General features: G+C 43.8%; 2 long non-coding RNA genes across 2 annotated transcripts in view; one reads left to right on the forward strand and one right to left on the reverse strand.

Annotated features, from left to right (window-relative positions):
* The window catches only part of LOC128872114 (uncharacterized), a 230,946-nt gene that overhangs the window by 16,554 nt on the left and 196,789 nt on the right, over positions 1-17,603 (reverse strand). The window lies entirely within an intron of this gene.
* LOC128872116 (uncharacterized) overlaps positions 1,551-17,603 on the forward strand; it is a 272,991-nt gene continuing 256,938 nt past the window's right edge. The window contains exon 1 of the long non-coding RNA XR_008456102.1: positions 1,551-1,940. This is a non-coding gene — a long non-coding RNA (uncharacterized LOC128872116). The remainder of the gene's footprint in view (positions 1,941-17,603) is intronic.

The raw sequence follows: 17,603 nt of genomic DNA on the forward strand, positions 1-17,603 counted from the left end.
CCTTCTATTATTACGCTCAGTCCTATTTAATCCCCTGTAGCTGAGCTCAGTACCCTCCAACCCCCTATAGCTCAACTCAGAGTAACCTCTAGCCTCCTATAGTTAAACTCATTACCTTCAACCCCCCTGTAACTGAGCTCGGTACTCTCTAGCCCCTCGTAGCTGAGCTCACGATACATCAAAAACTTGTTCGCTATGAAAGTACACGGTCCCCCGGGAGAAGTGAAATTTCATGTTCGTTGCGTGGCGATTCGATCCCTTTGGCCAGAGAAATCCCCCCTGTACAGGGCCAAAGAAACGAGCCGCTGTATCGTTACGTCCTTCAGAGGGCCGATCGTTAATTCGTGTCATCAATAGCGCATAATTAGGATTGTGCGTTGATGGGGTAGAAGCCACGAGAGAGAGAGACAGAGCTTGGGCAGGAGCTGGGGAGCATAAAGGAGTTAAGCCACAAGGCATCAGGCTCACACGTGGGCGTGCTTGATAACGAAGCTTACCATCGCGATCGGGCGATTGTGTTTTGCACGTGCATGTGCATGACACGTCCACGTAGACGCGGTCGACGGACGAGTGGGTGGTTCTGGGTGGAGCTTCGAAGTTTGATATTACCCTGGCAAGTGTCCATGGCAATCTTATAACTCAAGTGCTCGCTACCTATAATGCGTGAAGCGTAACTCGGTGTACGTGCACATAGATAGAGACACGTATACATCGGCAGACGTAGATGTCTGGCGCCCATGCGGGAACTGTCCGTGCAGATCGAGCCTCCCCTTATGGCAACGCGCATTTAGATTGCTCGGCGAGTTCTCGTAATACTTTTGGCAGCTGCACGTTCCGGCCGAGCTGCAAGTTAAGTATAAGTTTAATTAACGTGCCACATCGGATTCGTTTGGATTCGTGAGCCCTTTAAATTGTCACGATACCCTGGATACCCAACACACACGGCGACGGGCTTCGTTGCTGTTTGAAATTTTGCCGTGATTCAAACGAGGGCTCGTCCTGCCTTTACGCTGTCCCGACGGGTTATTAGCGCGTCAGGATAAATAATTTCTTTTTCGCGTAATTGGCTAACTTCCTTCGAGGTTTCATCGTCTGAGAACCTCGAGACCTGTCTGTCAGTCGAGGTTTCTAGCGAGGATAGGATATAATTAATTAATAAAAAAAATTGTATTCGTTAATTTTCATTAATCAAGATATTTATTACCGAATTTGTTCTAAACAATTCGTACGGACCTATCTAACCTCGTTACCAAACCCCATTTTCGTTAAAAACGAAAAAGAAACGACTACGGTATCCATGAATATTAATAACAGAATTTTCTCCCGAAACGGAGAAAAAAATGCTGATTTATTAATATTCATTCGTGCGAACATGTACGCGAATTAATGAGCTGCTGGTCGTAAATTAACCAATTTCAAATTTTCGCGGTACTCCGGGCGGCAATTTTCGAGTTTGTTAAATCGATCGATAACACTACGTATCGAACACGGATACATAATTTCTCGCTCGATCGCGCGCCACAGCCGCCATTATTTCGTCCAGGAACGTTCGCGGGTTTAGTCTCCGCTTAGATAGTGCGAAATTAACGTGTAATATTTCACTGAACGCTCTCAAACGTTGCAGGAATATTGTTTCCATCGCGTAGTTTCGACTATTCTTTCGAAAAGTGTCAGTGATCGTAAAATCGAACGCGATATCGCGAATTTGTGATCGACGAGGGTCGCTCGTCTCTCGTAGAATTATTGGCGTTCCTATTTCGTGTCGCCCTCTGTTGTCTAGAAAATCTACCTTCGGCACGACGTTCACCCTGAAAGTATCGAATGAACATACATATTTACGAAGGAATCTGGCAAACTGTGATTACGTGGCACGCTGTGATCCATGGAGAGTCTTAACCTCGGCTTTGATCGCCCTTACAACAAGCAACAGGTCGTACCAGGTATGTTACAAATAATGCATGAGTTTTGAATGCTGCTCCGCGCATGCTTTTCCTTCGCACTTTCAATCACGGTGGTGTACGCGTCCGTGCTTCGAAGGTGGCGAATTTAATTGAAGGATGTCGTGGTAGAACGAACAATTTAAATTTTATTACCAGTTCTTTTTCTATATTTTAGTATATTTATTGTCGCAGAAAAACGCGTAGAGGTTAAGTACTTCTTCTGAGAATAAATAGAGTGACTCATTACGAACGAGTTTGCCTTGATTTTCATAGGATATTAATATTGATTTTAATTAAGCTCTTTAGACCTGTTATACATGTACGTGATTACATGCGTGACTTTTTAAGGTTACGTTTTATATACATGCGTGACTTTTTAAGGTTACGTTTTATATACATGCGTGATTTTTAAGGTTATGTTTTTCAATTCTAAACAATTGCTTAGAATAATATAATTTTCCGCGGAGACTGGTTTCTCGTAAAAGTGGCGTTGAAACCATCGCAATTTTTTTCTCCGACACATGATAATATTTCTATCATAAACGTGAATGGCCTGCGACATCCCTCTAATGTACAGTGCTTAGAGAAGCATCGTATAATAATTACGTCGCGTCAGAAAAAAATGAATAAGTGTCCCAGTGTCCATAAATATTAATATTTGTATATAATAAATTTCAGGAAAACGAGAAATATTTGTTTTCTACCGAGAGTAAAAGAATTCCGGATCGAGGAGTTTAACGCGGAAAAAGGATAATGCAATCAGGCGTAATATGTTTCGCTGTAAACAAAGAAAGTTCTAACGCCCCGCGTTCGAGACCTGAAGGAACAAAACGAGAGGTATCATATTTCAAGGACCGGTGTAAGGTTTCGCTTTGGCAACTACTTCTGTTCTGAATAGCGCACACGCAAAGTTTCTTTCGTGTTTCCCGTGGCTTTCGAAGTTGTTTGCCCGGGAATATCTTTCAAATTTTCATGGAAGTTCGGTGTAAAGTTCTTTATTGTCGGGCTCGAAATAAAAGTATCGTTAGAGGTAACTTCAACTTGTATCGTAAACACGTTCCGTGTACGTGCAACGAAGACAACCGTATATAGGTTATGTAGCTTCTAGGCGTAGAAAGAAGGAAACGAGAGGAATAAGAATATCGCCGTTATGATATTTAAAGAATATGTTGTGTATCTCGTTTCTCATATTTAATACCGTGTCAAATAAGAACACGAATGGTAATGGATGGCTCGGTAGGGAAAAGCAGCCTTTATTCTTCGTTTATACTTTTATAGTATCAACTAATACTTAAATATGCTTTCTACTTTCTATCTCGTACACAGAGTAATTATTCGACAAAAGAAATGTATGGGTACGAATCTTTCCCTAGGAAAAGATAGTACGAGTTGAGCGATATTTCTTTCGTGGGACAGATAGTTCGCAAGAAGCGATAATGTTTATAAAGTTCTCGCCGCAGTTCGAAGATACGGTTACCTCGGGTACGTCTTCTGCGAAAGTTCGTTGCAAACACGGGGCAAAAAACCTTTCAGTTCGTAAATTGGAGGAGGCCCTCTAAATAACCGGAACTTCTTGCGGATTCCTGGTCCTTTCGTGTTTGTACGGGGGTCGAAATGGCCACGAACATAGAAGACGAAGTTACGGAGCCGAAATTTCGGAGAAACGTTTCCTCGACATTGAAATTAATCATCCCAACTGTCGGTTATCTGGTTGAATTGCGTTGCTTTTTATAAACGTATCGGACTTTCAATTCGTTTTCATATTCGTAACTCAATTTCTACCTGTTTGAAATCAATATTCATATAATTCTATCATAAATGTTTAATTCTTTATACCGAACGTGACTTGAACTCAAAGTCGATACTTTTTCAAACAACAATACGTCCATAAATTCCTGTTTAACACATTACAACGCCTCACATACTTGAGCAATTCCACGAGAGCATGACATAATCCAATTACATTAACACGTACACCTGAATTTCCAATTACACGGGATCTAATCCAAGGGGAAAAGATTAGCTCGAACCGTCTCTCTCGTTGTTCCCAGCATTTTTAACCGAATCGCGAGACTTCTTAGTCGAGTACTGGATGGGTTAGAAACGTACAGAGCGCAAGGAAGATAGCAAAGATAAGGTGAATTGAAACCCAAGGTGTTGGGCGAACAGGTTGAAGTGGTATTGAGGGTGTTGCTAGGTTACTGGCCCGCTTTGGTAGATGAGAAGGTGGAACGCCGTTGGGTATAGCGTGTGTATCTTCGATAGAACGAAAGCTCCGAGTGCGGTACACCTCAAACGTTAACATCCCTTCTTCCTCGCCGACTTTAGGTCTTAATTTTCTTCTCATTTCCGTCGGCTCCCGCCATTCTTCCCCATCTATTCGCTTCTTCGCGTTGTGCTTTTAATTCCGTCAGTTTGTCGAACGTTATTTGACCCCGAAAGAGTTACGACATCCGAACCCGCAACGTGGTTTCCATTTCCTTCGTACATTTACTCTTTCGACCTCTGGACTTCTGTTCGGTCTGACCTCTGGAGGTCGTTCGATATTCCACTCGAACTCAGGAGGTACTCTTTTCTTTTGGGTCGAAACATAGATTTTTCTTGGTATTTTTCTTGCTCGAGGCCTTGGAATATTTCTAGCAAATTACGTTGAAAGAATTGTTTAATTGCTGAAGTTATAATTGTTTGCATTAGAGGCTCGTCAGGCTGGTCGAACGAGAAACTTCAAAGGGGTCATATGGTGGTCGTTCGATATACTATTCGAGCTTGTCGATATTCTTGTTGTTTGAGGTCTCTTAAATATTGCTATCAAATCATATTAAACAAATGTCAAAATTGCCAAAGGTATAACCGTTTGTGATCACGTACGATCTCATTAGCTGCATCGAATATCATACGCAATTTGTAAATTAATTGAGCAAGATGGTTGAACATTTTAAATAACCTTATACATATGATTCGAAACAATATTTTCCTCAGCGAAAATGTCCGAGGCTTCGTTAAGATATTAACAGAAGATCTCGACCAATTAGAGTGCGGCCGCCGAGCGCGTAGTCCATGCTACTGCGGCTGTCTAGCGCGTACCTTATACTACTGCGGGCGCTCCACTGGCATTCTCGCGCTCTGATTAGTCGGGGTTTTCCATTAATATCTCCTTAACGAAGCCTCGGACAACATTTTCGCTAAGGAAAAAGTTGTTTCAAATCACCTCCAGAACAGCTCCTTTCAAGGACCTCCAATATTTTTGGGACGTACTGTTAGATGACAGTGTGTAACTTGAGTGTATACAGTAGTACCCTTCATACATATCTATAAGTATAAGTGTTCGGATCAAATAGATTAAATTCCACACCTCGAAATTGTTCAATATTCCCTACTAACCCAAACAACCTATACTTGATATACAACACGTACCAAGTTTCAAAAGTTTCTGTCAAGCGCATTGGGCGCAAAAAAGTCTATAAAATTGCCTGGAAAGGCAATGCCTATGCCTAGGATGATATCTATGCCTAGGGTATCTGTACCTAGGGTATCTGTACCTAGGGTATCAAGGAGATAATAATTTTTCCGTGGTTCATCGACACGGCCTATCTAGTCGCAGTCGGCCGTTAACGACCTCTTTGCTCGGCTAATTTATCGCGAATGTTCACAAATTGATCGCAATACATTCGGTTAACAGCTGGTCAGTATATCCAGCGCCAGGGAACACCGCTCCGGTTTCAACAACGATAACCAACGGCGAACCCTTCGACCATGCGGCAGCACCGATAGGTATACCTACCCGCGATCCGTTATGTCGGCCCCTCTTGTTTCGACGTTGCGGTTGCATTAAAACAACCTGTTACCTCGGAACAGGTAACTCCGATCCCACATCCAAAGAAAAACGAGCGGCCGGTTAACAGGGGAAATTACACGGCTCGTTGTACGTTTATCTCAGATGGAACGAAGGAATATCGAAAAATCTTCGATTTTAATTCAGTGGCCGGTAGGCATTTAGGGGCGTTAAAAATTGATGGTGGTGGAAGAAATTAGAATTGGATATGAAGGCCACTGTAGTCACTTGGATTGGGTTTTTATAAATGTAGCTTTTTCTTAATTAAGACGTGCTTTGGTTATGCTTCTTGTGGATAAGCGCAAATTGCTACTCTATTACTACTCTACTCTACTACTCTATGAAAAATATCTACGTATCTATGTGTAACATAAAGGTACACTGTGGGTGTTGGATTATGGGTCGAAACGAAATATAAAATAATATAGTTTATTTTAAAGTGAGAACCGCGAGGACTTCGACCAGAATTGTGATTCATTTTTTTTATTGAACTAAATACAATATTTAGATTCAATTAATTCAACAGTGGGTTGGACAAATTTTTTCGAAGGTCATTTTTGAAGGGAATTTCAGGTCTATCACTATCTTCTTTCTAATGAAATCATATTCTTCTCGTTCTCTTCTTCTTTTTTGTAGAACACAAAATCAAATAACATTCCAATAATTCAATTTTAATAAAAAATCTCTTTTCCAGAGAAACTTAATTAAAGTACACCCAACGTCCAAATAGGTATTACCATTCTATTAAGGGTTTGTCTTTCATAAAATCATATACAATTTCAATAAAAAATCTCTTCTAGAAAAACTTAATTAAAATACACCGAACGTCTAAATAGCTATTCCATCCGCACCTTTAAGGGTTGGTCTTCAACTTTCGTATTCCTCGCTCTAATAATATCGAAAAATATAAAAGAATACGATATCTTTTTCCGCTCCATCTCCGTGCCAAGTTCCCGAAAAATCAGTGCCGGTCGATTCCTCGTTGGACGATTCCTCGTCGGTAGATTGGCGTCGATACACCGTTCCGCTCGTAAGTCGTCGCCTACACGGTTTCGTCGCCAAATGCTTGTCGCAACATCTCGGAAGGTCTCGGCTAACGTTTCACCCAATTCGATGTAAAATTTATCGCGTACACGGCGGGGCGTTCGTTCAGACTCTACAATTTGGAGTATCGCCAAGCGTAACGAACACGTGTTTACACCAAGACGGGGTAACAGATGCACCCAAGCTGGATAGGACAATGACTCAACTCCGACGCGATAAACAAGGGAAATGCCCGGCGGGACCTAATTTCCGCTTAAATCGATGCACACGGTACAACGCGACGAGTTCGGAGGGGGAAGTTTTTCAGCGCGCCTCGTACATTTCGTGCACCGTCATAATTTCTTCGGGGTTGATCGCGGGCCTCGTTTACGAATTACGCGACTTTCGAAGCTTGTATCGGGGCAGATGTAAATCCCCTCGATGAAACCGAGGGGAGCGGTTCGGTTCTCGAGCGGTTAACTTATTAAGGAAAGAAGGTCAAGTTCCGGTCCCCAATTTCGCTGGCTCGACACCTTCTCGAGCTGCGCGACTAGCGAAATTCGTTCTACGATCACATTTTTCCTCTTTTTTTCCCTCTCATTTTCTTCTTCTTCTTCTTCTTTTTTTTTTTTTTTAATAGAAACGTAACAGGGTGTCGCCGTGGGAGACGTTATTTCGGGACGACGGGAGGACCCGATCGTATGTATCGGTTCAATTTTCATTTCCCTCCAATTTTCCACGGTGCTCTCCAGTCGATTCGAGTAGGTACATACTCCAGTTAACGACTTCATCCGTGCTTCGTTCGCTAATCGGCTGTCTGGCGACGGGGTGGGTTTTAAGAAGCTTCGTCGAACCGCTCGAGAGGACTGGGGGGACACTCGCAGCCCGTTGCCGGGGGTCCGCGGAACGGTCCAACGAGTTTTCGAAAATTAATTAATTCGTTCATTAGGAGAATCAATATTGCCCAGGCGTGCCCGTGTGCGACGAGATGTCCCTGTCGACGCTGTGGCGCAGCTGCGATATCGCAATTGCGCTATCTCTGCCGCGGGACAGGGTAATGGGAACGCCTTGACACGATGCTAAATTACGACGGAGTGAATAGTGGAATTCGATGTTTACGGAGTTCAGTGGAGCACTCGATGCCGCGGAGGGGAAAGGGAACAGGCGTGAGTGCTGTTGGGACCTTAGCGACATGGAAGATGGTGCAGTTATTACTTTTTCAATGTGTGAGATAATTAGCGATCGTGAGAAATTATGAATATGTTAATTTGGGAGTTGATACGTGGATACATTTTTCCATGGCAATTTTTCCATTTATATATATATCGTTTACATGTACAGGACGGAGCACGGAGCCGGAGCATAAAAGCTTCGGTAACTCGTTAAATATTGCTTTTAACGAAAATTGCTGTGGAAAAATGTTGTTGGCTATTTAAAGCCAAAAGTATATTGTACGCCAGGGTGCTTTATCTTCATTAAATATACAATGAAAGCGTTTAAATAAACTTTGTGAAACTATGTTTCTTCAGTGCAGAAATGAATTCCGTGTCTTCATGTTTAATCACTCACAACCCTAGTCGAAGTAGAAATATTCAAAGTTCTCGGGGCTATAAGGGACTATGGTCCCCGTATATGGGGGCCCCAAAAAATATGCGAAGGAATGAAAAAGAAAGGAAAAAATGTAAATCACCAACACAATGGAGTGAAACCTCCTTATACTTGTCCTTATACTCATCTCGACGTCAGCTACAAAATCTTACAGTGTTGAAAGTATAAGGTGCAATCTAAAAAAAAAACACGACAAATTTGTTTATATTCTCATATTTGCCTCCTTAAACAGTACAACCTTTTTCTCTAACATTTTCTTTTATCTTTAAGCCGAACTGAGACAACTAATTTCTCTGTTTCTCGTGAATCACTCGCTATATAGTTATTAAGTACAAAAAGTGCATCTAAAATAAACACGAACAGAAACATTCGTAAAATACTTACCCGATTGTTCCGTACGGTGTTAGAACCTCTCCAAGCATAAAGTCCCAGCGTCGACCAATTCAAAGAAGCGTCGGGGATAGCGACGCGACAACTTAGACAACATCGTTCAGCATCACCTACACCAAACTCGCTATACTCGTCTAAGAAAATTGTTGACCCGCGATTCTCGCAGACTCAACCCTTTGAGACTAGAACCAAAGGACAGAGGATCGCCAACGCCACCTGTCTTATCGCAGCCCTCGCTTGTTGTATAATATCGCGCCAAACGAGCTCCCGGAAAGCTTCCCCCGAGGCCATTCCAACCGGAAACTCGTCGCAAGTTTCGGTCACGCGGGGATGGACACGTCGATAGAGGAATCGGTGTGCACCGGCCACGGCGGCGGGCACAATCGCGTACAAGGGCGCGGAAGGGCCGAAAGCGGTGCCAACGCGAAGCGGAGTTAGCGCACGCAGCAGCGACGCTCGAATTCAACAGCTTTGCAATATTCCGTCTCTCCGTGGCACGAGAGGCAACGCTTCACCGGCGTTACATTATTCCGCTCGCGAGAATAAGCAGATTCGGTCGTGCCGCGGCAAAGGAAATTCGTATTACGTCGGTTCGATCGGTCGCCCGAGACAGTGACTGGCAGCCAGACAACGTTTTCCATTAGCAACAGAAAACGCCGCTATGTTATCCGTGCACGGTCGGGGGTGCTCGATGCGCCATGAATCCGAAACGAGCCTTGTTACGCATCTGATAATCTGATTTCTTCCCTTCCTCTGTATGTGTGTGTGTGTATGTGTTTTTTTTTTCCACTCCCCACCGTTTGGCTTTTCGTTTCGTCGACCCCATTGTCGCCTATCCCGACCTCGAGTATGATTTTTATGGATTAGCCTTCGACAGACACCGCTAGCACGGAATGGCTTCTCCATCAAAGCGTTCGCGATGTTTCCCATTTTCCGACAGGTTTTCGTGTACTCGAGGAACGGATGTTCGGGTTTTTAGGAACGACGAGAGAACTTTTTTGGGGGAGGTTGATCATTTTTGGGAAAACGATAGGGCGCGTGTATTTTATAGGGGAACCGCTCGAACACGGAAATTCTGGTTTAAATGAAACTTTGTGGGAGTGTAGAACAATTTTTTTATTTCTGGTGGAAGTTTAGAAATCATTTTTTTCGACATCGAATTCCATGGATCATAGCATCGGAGTTGTTACTTTTATAGTAACACAAGAACTATAAAGAACCCTGTGTCCATTTTTTAAACAATTTTTTTAAAGCGACTCGTTGTTTACGTAAATGTCATCCTCATACTTGGACCAGTAAATCGTGTCTGTCCGATGCTTTCGCAAATTTATAGAACTCGTCCGTATCGTTTAGTAGTATATGTATCTAAAATCTTTGAGATATGTATATATGTACATGTAGATACTTCTACTGTCTTCCTCCAGTTTCTTGCACATCTACCGTTTCAATCCAATCTATGCGCGCCTTAAAATTTAGAAGTTAACTATTTTCGCCGTAACTTAAACGCGCGCCCTCGAGCCCCCAAACTCCGAAATACGACTTTCTAATCCTTCCCCTGTTTCCGTGATGCCCACTTCGTATTCCAAAACCCTGAAAACTAAATGCAACGTAGCAATGCAAGTTCGGCCGCGGTTGTAGTACAGTTTCGGACTCTGTTAGTGGAGGATCAACTGTAAATCCGTGCTATTTAGTTTAAGTTCGGTTTCAGTTCCGCAATATTGTACCAGCTTATGGTCTGCTTCTCGTTATTGCTCTATTAACCGTTTACCAAAGGAACCGGTGGTTCGCTGTTTCCTTCTGTCCACCGTTGGAAACCCCGAACAGGGAGATCGTATTGTTACAGGGTTTCCTCGAGGGGTAGTTTCCTCAGTTTTGAGACAATTTTCGCAGGCGAAGTACTTGACGTACACTTTCGAAATTTGGTACGTTTACTTGTACATGTATGTAGAAGATTCTGTCAACCGTTTGCACTCGAGACCCTTTTTTCTGGTATCTACCAGCAACTCGAGATTTTTCTTAACATTCTATTGCTGTCAGTTCTAAGCTGTCGAGATTTTGGAATAAGGTCACGTTTACCTCACCGACAATCATTTTATTGATACGTCGAGCTACGAAGACATTGAATCTAAAAACTTTGGGTATCGTAGATAAGCTACGTGAAACCTAATGGTGACTGAGAGTCACCTCTCTAGTGCAAAGGATTAAATTTACAACTGCTCTGGTCAATTTATTTACGAGTTACATGCAGAAATTCGAATTAAACGGTTATGCCTTCGGCGAATATTTCTTAGGAATATTTTTGGGACCTTAAACTCCAAAAATATCGATAAGAAAATCCGCATTATTAACCAAGGAATAATAGGGGCGGAGAATGGCACAGTGGATAGTGTAGTCGACTACCACGCTGATGGCCCGGGTTCGAATCCCGAGCGCTTGCCACAATTTTTCATGTTTGGGTTAGGGGCTGGTTAACAAACATAAGGTATAGAAAAGCTCTTAGGGCATTAGATACGTAATGGAAAAAATAAGCATTAAGACAAAAAGAGGTCTTTATAAGAAAAAGTATCAGAAAAGTGCAATACACAGGGGCGAATATTAGTAAGTAGCTTTTGCTAAGCACTATAAACACACAAAAACAAAACCAAGGAAAAATAGAGTAACCTCTTGAAATAAATAACTCCACGATTTCATCTGCTGGAACAATGCTTATGTATATTTATATTCAGCGGAAAGTTTGCGCAGCTAAATTCGCAAAGACTTAAAAGATGGCCCAACAATTAATATTCCCCAATCTAAACACATCGCAGTGCTCGCCTTCTCGGAACTTTCTGTATTTATCTTCGCTTTATCGTGGAAGTTGTTGAAATGTTGCGCTGTCTGGAACAGTGAGTTGAACTTTCCGTTTGCCGGGAACTTTTTCCGCGGACCTTCCGTGCGATAGTTTCGAGAGTTAGTCTAGCATTGACGCACCTTTAATCGGATTAAGCGCATATTTCCCCAATTTCTTGACGGGGTTAAATCGAGCTCCCTGTCTCAGTTACGTAACGAGTGTTTCACTTCAAGGGATGGAAATGGAAACGAAGGTTTTAGAACCAGAAACCAGGTTTAAAGTGGTATAATTTTTTTCAAGGTTTTTTTTGTTGATTAAGGTTTTTAAAACCCAGTTGTTTGATTTAAGAGTTGCACTAACTCGTTGCGCTCACGTGGATGCTTGGTTCGTCGCAATAACGATGGGACGTCGAGGCGGAAATAATAAATTTGGAAATTAATTTGAAATCAATTAATCTAATTTACTTTCAACTGCCGTCGAGATTTAAAAAAAAAAAAAAACGTTTATTATACCAATAACGACGAACTGCCCTCGGTAAATGAAAATTGCAAATTAAATAATACAAAGATGATGTTCGGTTTAACTTTCGGTTGTTCGATATCGCCTTTGTAATGATATAATAATATAATATAATAATAAGTCGGGAGAACAACTTGGGAAGGTTATCGGTTAACATACGTTAAATTTGAATCATCCAACACGTGAAACATAGATGAAATCTTGGGTATGTGATTCGCCGAGAAACTAATTCTCTTTGAATCTCATCTACGAGCGATTTGGGGATGCACACGCGCAGATACCTCGCGCATAGAGCACCAGGGAATCCAATGGGCTATATTCGCGAAGGTTCCAAAGTGTCCGGGGCAGCGTGACATCATCGTCGGATAAAACGGACGTCGTGGTATCGCGATAAGAGGCGGGAAGCGAGGGAAACGATGATGCTGGAGGAAGAGGGACGTTCTGGAAAGCCTACCGCAATCATCGTAAGGGGATTCGGGGATCTCTTTCGGCCGTTGCGTCATTCTGGCTGTCCCGCCTTCGCTCGAACGTTCGCTTTTTGCCTCTGTTTCTCATCCCCCCCCCCCCCCCCGGTCTCCGTTTTTCCCCGTTTCTGGCGCGTGTACGTGCACGGCCAGAAGTCGCTTTAATGGCTCCACGGAGGACACAGCAGTCGGCCGAAAAAAACAATTCCAAGCTCCCAGGATCTCCTCGAAGTCCGCGCAGAATCGGTCAGCGATTCTGACGCTTTTTCTTCTCGCCCCTCTTTCGTTTTTTCCTCGATTCCCAGCCGTTCCAGCTTCGACCGTATACTTTTTACGACCGCCCGCGTACCCCTGGCCAAAGAGAAACTTTCAGACCCGCGAGATATTTTTTTCCTATTCCTCCCCTCCATCCTCCTTTTTTTTTGATACGTACAGCTCGGTCTCCACCGGTCGAGGAAACGTGAATTTTTCCAGGTTTAGCGATTATTTCGAGCACCTTCCAGCGGAAAATCGGCACATTATGCTATTTTCGAGCCTGGAAACGGAATCGTCGGCCGATATCGATGTTCCCGACGTTCCATCCGTCTCGATGTCTCGATACGCTTCGCATGCGAGCTTCCTTTCAACCTCACCGATACGATACCGGTTTCCTCTACGCGGAACGCGTTTAATCATCCGCCATTAAAAATGTATCATCCCAGCGATCCGATAATTTCTGTTTGAAGAGACGGATATTAAATTAGCTTTTTCCTGCTCCTTTCTTTTCCGTTTCTCGCCGTCGCCCGTATCTTTCGCGACGCGTTTAATTTATCGGTCATTTCGCGCCAGGGGCGCGCAAAAGATTTTAGACGAAATGCAGCGATATTCTCGGCGGACCGAATCGTCCGTTTGGAACAGACGTGAATTTCTGGACAGTCGAGTCCTGGTTAGGTGGATTTTCGTCCCGTTCGCTACTGGACAAATTTCAAGCGTTTTTGCTTATCTAGATTATTATTTCGATAATAAAATATTGATATCGAATAGCTTGTTGTTTTAAAAGGAAATTTACGATCTTCTTTATGCGATATATCGTGACTCGAAAGACTATGAACTTATCCCTTGAGTAATTGCAGTCAATTTGAACTACGAGACATCTCGTAATCGACAATGTTAGTCTCATTTAAGGGAGGGCGCTGCCACCAAAACTAGCTACCAGTAGTTATCGAGAGAATAAGAGAAGCAATCTTGAAAATCTTGAAACTTTGTACTTTTATGTAGCTTTTGACGATGAATTCGATAGTGTTAACCAGAAAATGCTTGAACAATATTTTTTTCTTTTTTTTTACAAAAATATTTCGAATCGAGCAGCGATATATCGCTCCTTGGCACTCGAAGGGTTAATAAGATACAATATCCCCTCCCTTAACCCTTTCTACTCGAAAGGTGACTCTCGGTCACCATTAGGTTCGACGCAGTAAATTAACCAGCAATAATGCTTGTTTAGCTTTAATTATTTTGGAACTCGAAGTGTCACTAAAATGATTGTCGACGAGATAAAGGTGACCCAATTTTCTAATCTCGAATTAGTTTAATCTAAGCTCGGCATTCGTGGCAATAGAATGCTAAGGAAGCGTCTCGAGTTGCTAGTAGATACAAGAAGAGAAGGCCTCGAGTGCAAAGGGTTAAACAGAGGTCTCGAGTTCAAACACGGGTCACATTTTGACCACCACTGGCTCTCACTCTATATCTGTTCTTTCACAGGCGATTCAGCCACCCACGTAATCCCTTTCTCCTCCGTCTCCTTCGCAGCGATCCGCGCTTTACATATTCTTAGCAGATAAGGGCCGGGCGATCAGAGCAATTAAGATCGCCCTGGCTCGATATTTTTGATTAAGCCGCAATTCCCGCTCGGACTCGCCGCTCCCGCAGGAACCCTCGAGCGCGGCTGGAACCGCGGCGGCCGCTGAATTTCGTGAGATAAGTTCACCTCGCTTCGGGATTTCGGAGTCGTGCGTTCCGGGAGGAAGCGGCGCGGGATAAGGAGGATAGCTCAGGTTTAGGGGCGTCGGTGCAAAAGAAAGGAGGGCGAAAAGAGCTAGCAGAGAGAGAGCACGGAAGAGAGGACGGAAGAGTAGCGGCGCCGTGCGGGCAGGACTCCGCGAACTTTTGCAGATATTGAATATCTCGGACCATCAATCACTTCGGTGCTGCAATATCCGAAAGTATTGGCCTTATATTTGTTTCTATATCGGGCTGGGATTTATGGTTAAAGCACGTCCTTCCGCTCGGGCCTCCGGAAGTCGACGTACTCCGACCTCGCGCGCACTTATTTACGAGTTCGTGACGCGATCTCCGTGCTCGCGCGAGCGTGAGATCCCGGAAAGGGATCCGCCGGTATCAGGAATTAACTCGGCGGTGTGAAGGTTGCGTCGTTCGGTGGTTGACTTTGCTAATAAACGTTTCAACGGTTTCCGCGACGATGAGAATTCGGATCAAACGGTCGGCAAACGCGGGAGGATTGCGAACTTTGATGTACCGCGCTCAGGGCGTGTCGCTCGTCGCGGTGCATACTTTGGCAGGGGGTTGTTCCTCGCGCGAGGCTATATCGAAAATGTACGATTAATAAATATATTCGTGGGCTTTCGATTTCGAGAATGTTGAGTTTCAAGGTTCTTTAGGTACAGAAGACACGTGGACACTGGTTAAAATTCACGGTCGTGCTTGTGTTTATAGACAATCGTTGGTTTTTTTTTTCTCTTAGGATTTATGTCGAAGGCCTTCAGATTACAATAAATAACCGCGTATGATAGATTGGTGAATTTGTTCAAACAGATTCTGTTAGATTATTCTGAGAGTTCGTGGGAATTTTTAAGCGAGATCGTTATCGGTCGATGTAACGTTATACTTTATTCGAACACGATAAATAAGACGGGTACAAAAGTAAACCTTGTACAACGTACAAATGATAATATGGAGTAAATGCCGGTAGCAGTTATCATTGTTGTCGTTTTTTTATTTGTTTTATTTGTTCGCGTATACTGAATTATTTCGTGAATTTACATAAAGTTTTTGTTCAATTAATTCTTGAAAAATATCGCCGGGTCCTGGCGACATTTTACTGCGTATACGTACGCGTTAAAGCGTTAACGAAACAACGTGTCCTTTTCCACGCTCATCTTCGAATCGTTCCTTCGACGATTGACAAATTTCTGGCCGATTTTTGCGCCGCTTTTGACATGGTGATTCCGAGGCAATATAGAGCGAGAGCTTCCCCGCTTCTACTCGAGAATCACCCCCCATTTCCGTCGACAGATCGCGCCAAAGTGCTTCGCATGTAGACACCGTGGAAAACGCTGGTGCTCGATAGGGAGTCGGATCTCTCAAGATGGTGCACCTTGGCACTTTGCTGTACGAGAGTTTTTTCACCCCGTCCCACGTCGTTCGGGGACATATACGCCAAGCTGTTTCTTTCTCGAGCGACTGTTAGAAAGCACGGGGCCGCCTCGCCGACGAAGGAAGAACGTCTGCGAAGGCGAAGAGATATGGCGCGCAAACCTGCTAGACGGTCGATGGCGGAAAAATGCGAGGCTGGGGAGTTCCCCGCTGAATGTTCCAAGTTTCTTTATTAGATCCGGGGTGTCCATTCGTCGGGAATGGACCAAAATACCCTGCCTCGATCCTTCTCTCGCGATGCTCGTTCCTTCTCGCGATGCTCGTTCCTTCTCGCTTACCCCGGGTGCTTGGCATTCGCGTTGCGAGGCGTGTTTATACGGAAATGCAAAATCTTGGGAACGACGCGAGGAGGCAAGGGATAAGGGGGGCCGTGAAAACATAATACGGGATAAAGATGAAATCGTGGAGAAGTTTCGCGGGAGAGGTCTTTCGTATCGCCGAGCCAGCCTTCTTCCTCGTCAAATATTGTTCCGTATCGGCGTTCGCAGGACGGTGACCCAATATCTTCCCGTTTCCTCGTGCCTATGCGACAGAACGCTTCTAACATTTTCGAAGTAAGCGCATTCCGGCAACATGACGCCAATAAAATTCCCGACGGAACGTCGCGAGCATCGTCGAATATTGAGCACGATATGAAAAAGGAGAATCGTTTATTATGGGTTAGCAAGTATGCCGGGCATTTGCAAACGTTCGACCGCGAACACGGGCCCGCGTTATCAGCAATCACTATTAAAGGGATGTTTAATATGGACAAGACCTTTTCGAGGAGACGTTGCAAGCTTGCCGAGAACGCAGCGTTTTTTTAAGGGTGGGAAAGCTTTTTAATGGAAATGGGATAAACGGGTAATTAATTCTGAGATATTGTTTTTGGTAGAAGGATGACTTCGAGTCCTTAGGCAATCGCTCTCGAGTGCCAGAAACATCCTCGAAGATTCCGAGTTTCGAGTGGAATTTGCCGTTTACATTTTCCAATTCCTCAATTCCTTAAAACACCTCAGGTCCCCTCTCTGTTATCACGATTCCTTTTTTTGCAGTCAGTGACTGCCAGTCACACGACACAAACTTTGAAAAAAAATAAGAATTTATCTTTCAACCCACAAGAAAAGAGTATCCTTCGAGTCCCATTATATCATCCTCTCGTTTCGTCGATGTTAGCGGCCTCGGATGGCAAATAGATATAATCTAATATATCCCTCCGTGGAGTTCGGTCACGGGTCTAAAGGCGAGGGAGAATTTTTCGTGTTTTCTTTGGCGATACCGTCTCGAAGTAGTTCGACTCGTCACGAGCGACACGCGCGGCCCATTCTTTCGCGATATTTATTTTATCGTAATTCCGTTCCCGGGCGATGCCACGGTAAGTGGCTGTTTCGCGGTTTCGTCCAATTTCGCGTATAAGAGGAAATATTCCGCCGGGAGTTTGGAGAACTTTAAAGCCACTCTATTCTAAAGATCGGAAAAGTACCGTTCCTATGCTAATAAGAGCTTCTTCAATTATACTTTGTCCCCGGTCTTCGCGAATTGTTATTTGTCCTCCTCTCTCCGTCGTTCCTTCGGCTTGATTTCCC

This window comes from Hylaeus volcanicus, chromosome 2, assembly GCF_026283585.1.
Source record: "Hylaeus volcanicus isolate JK05 chromosome 2, UHH_iyHylVolc1.0_haploid, whole genome shotgun sequence".
NCBI classification, from domain to species: domain Eukaryota; kingdom Metazoa; phylum Arthropoda; class Insecta; order Hymenoptera; family Colletidae; genus Hylaeus; species Hylaeus volcanicus.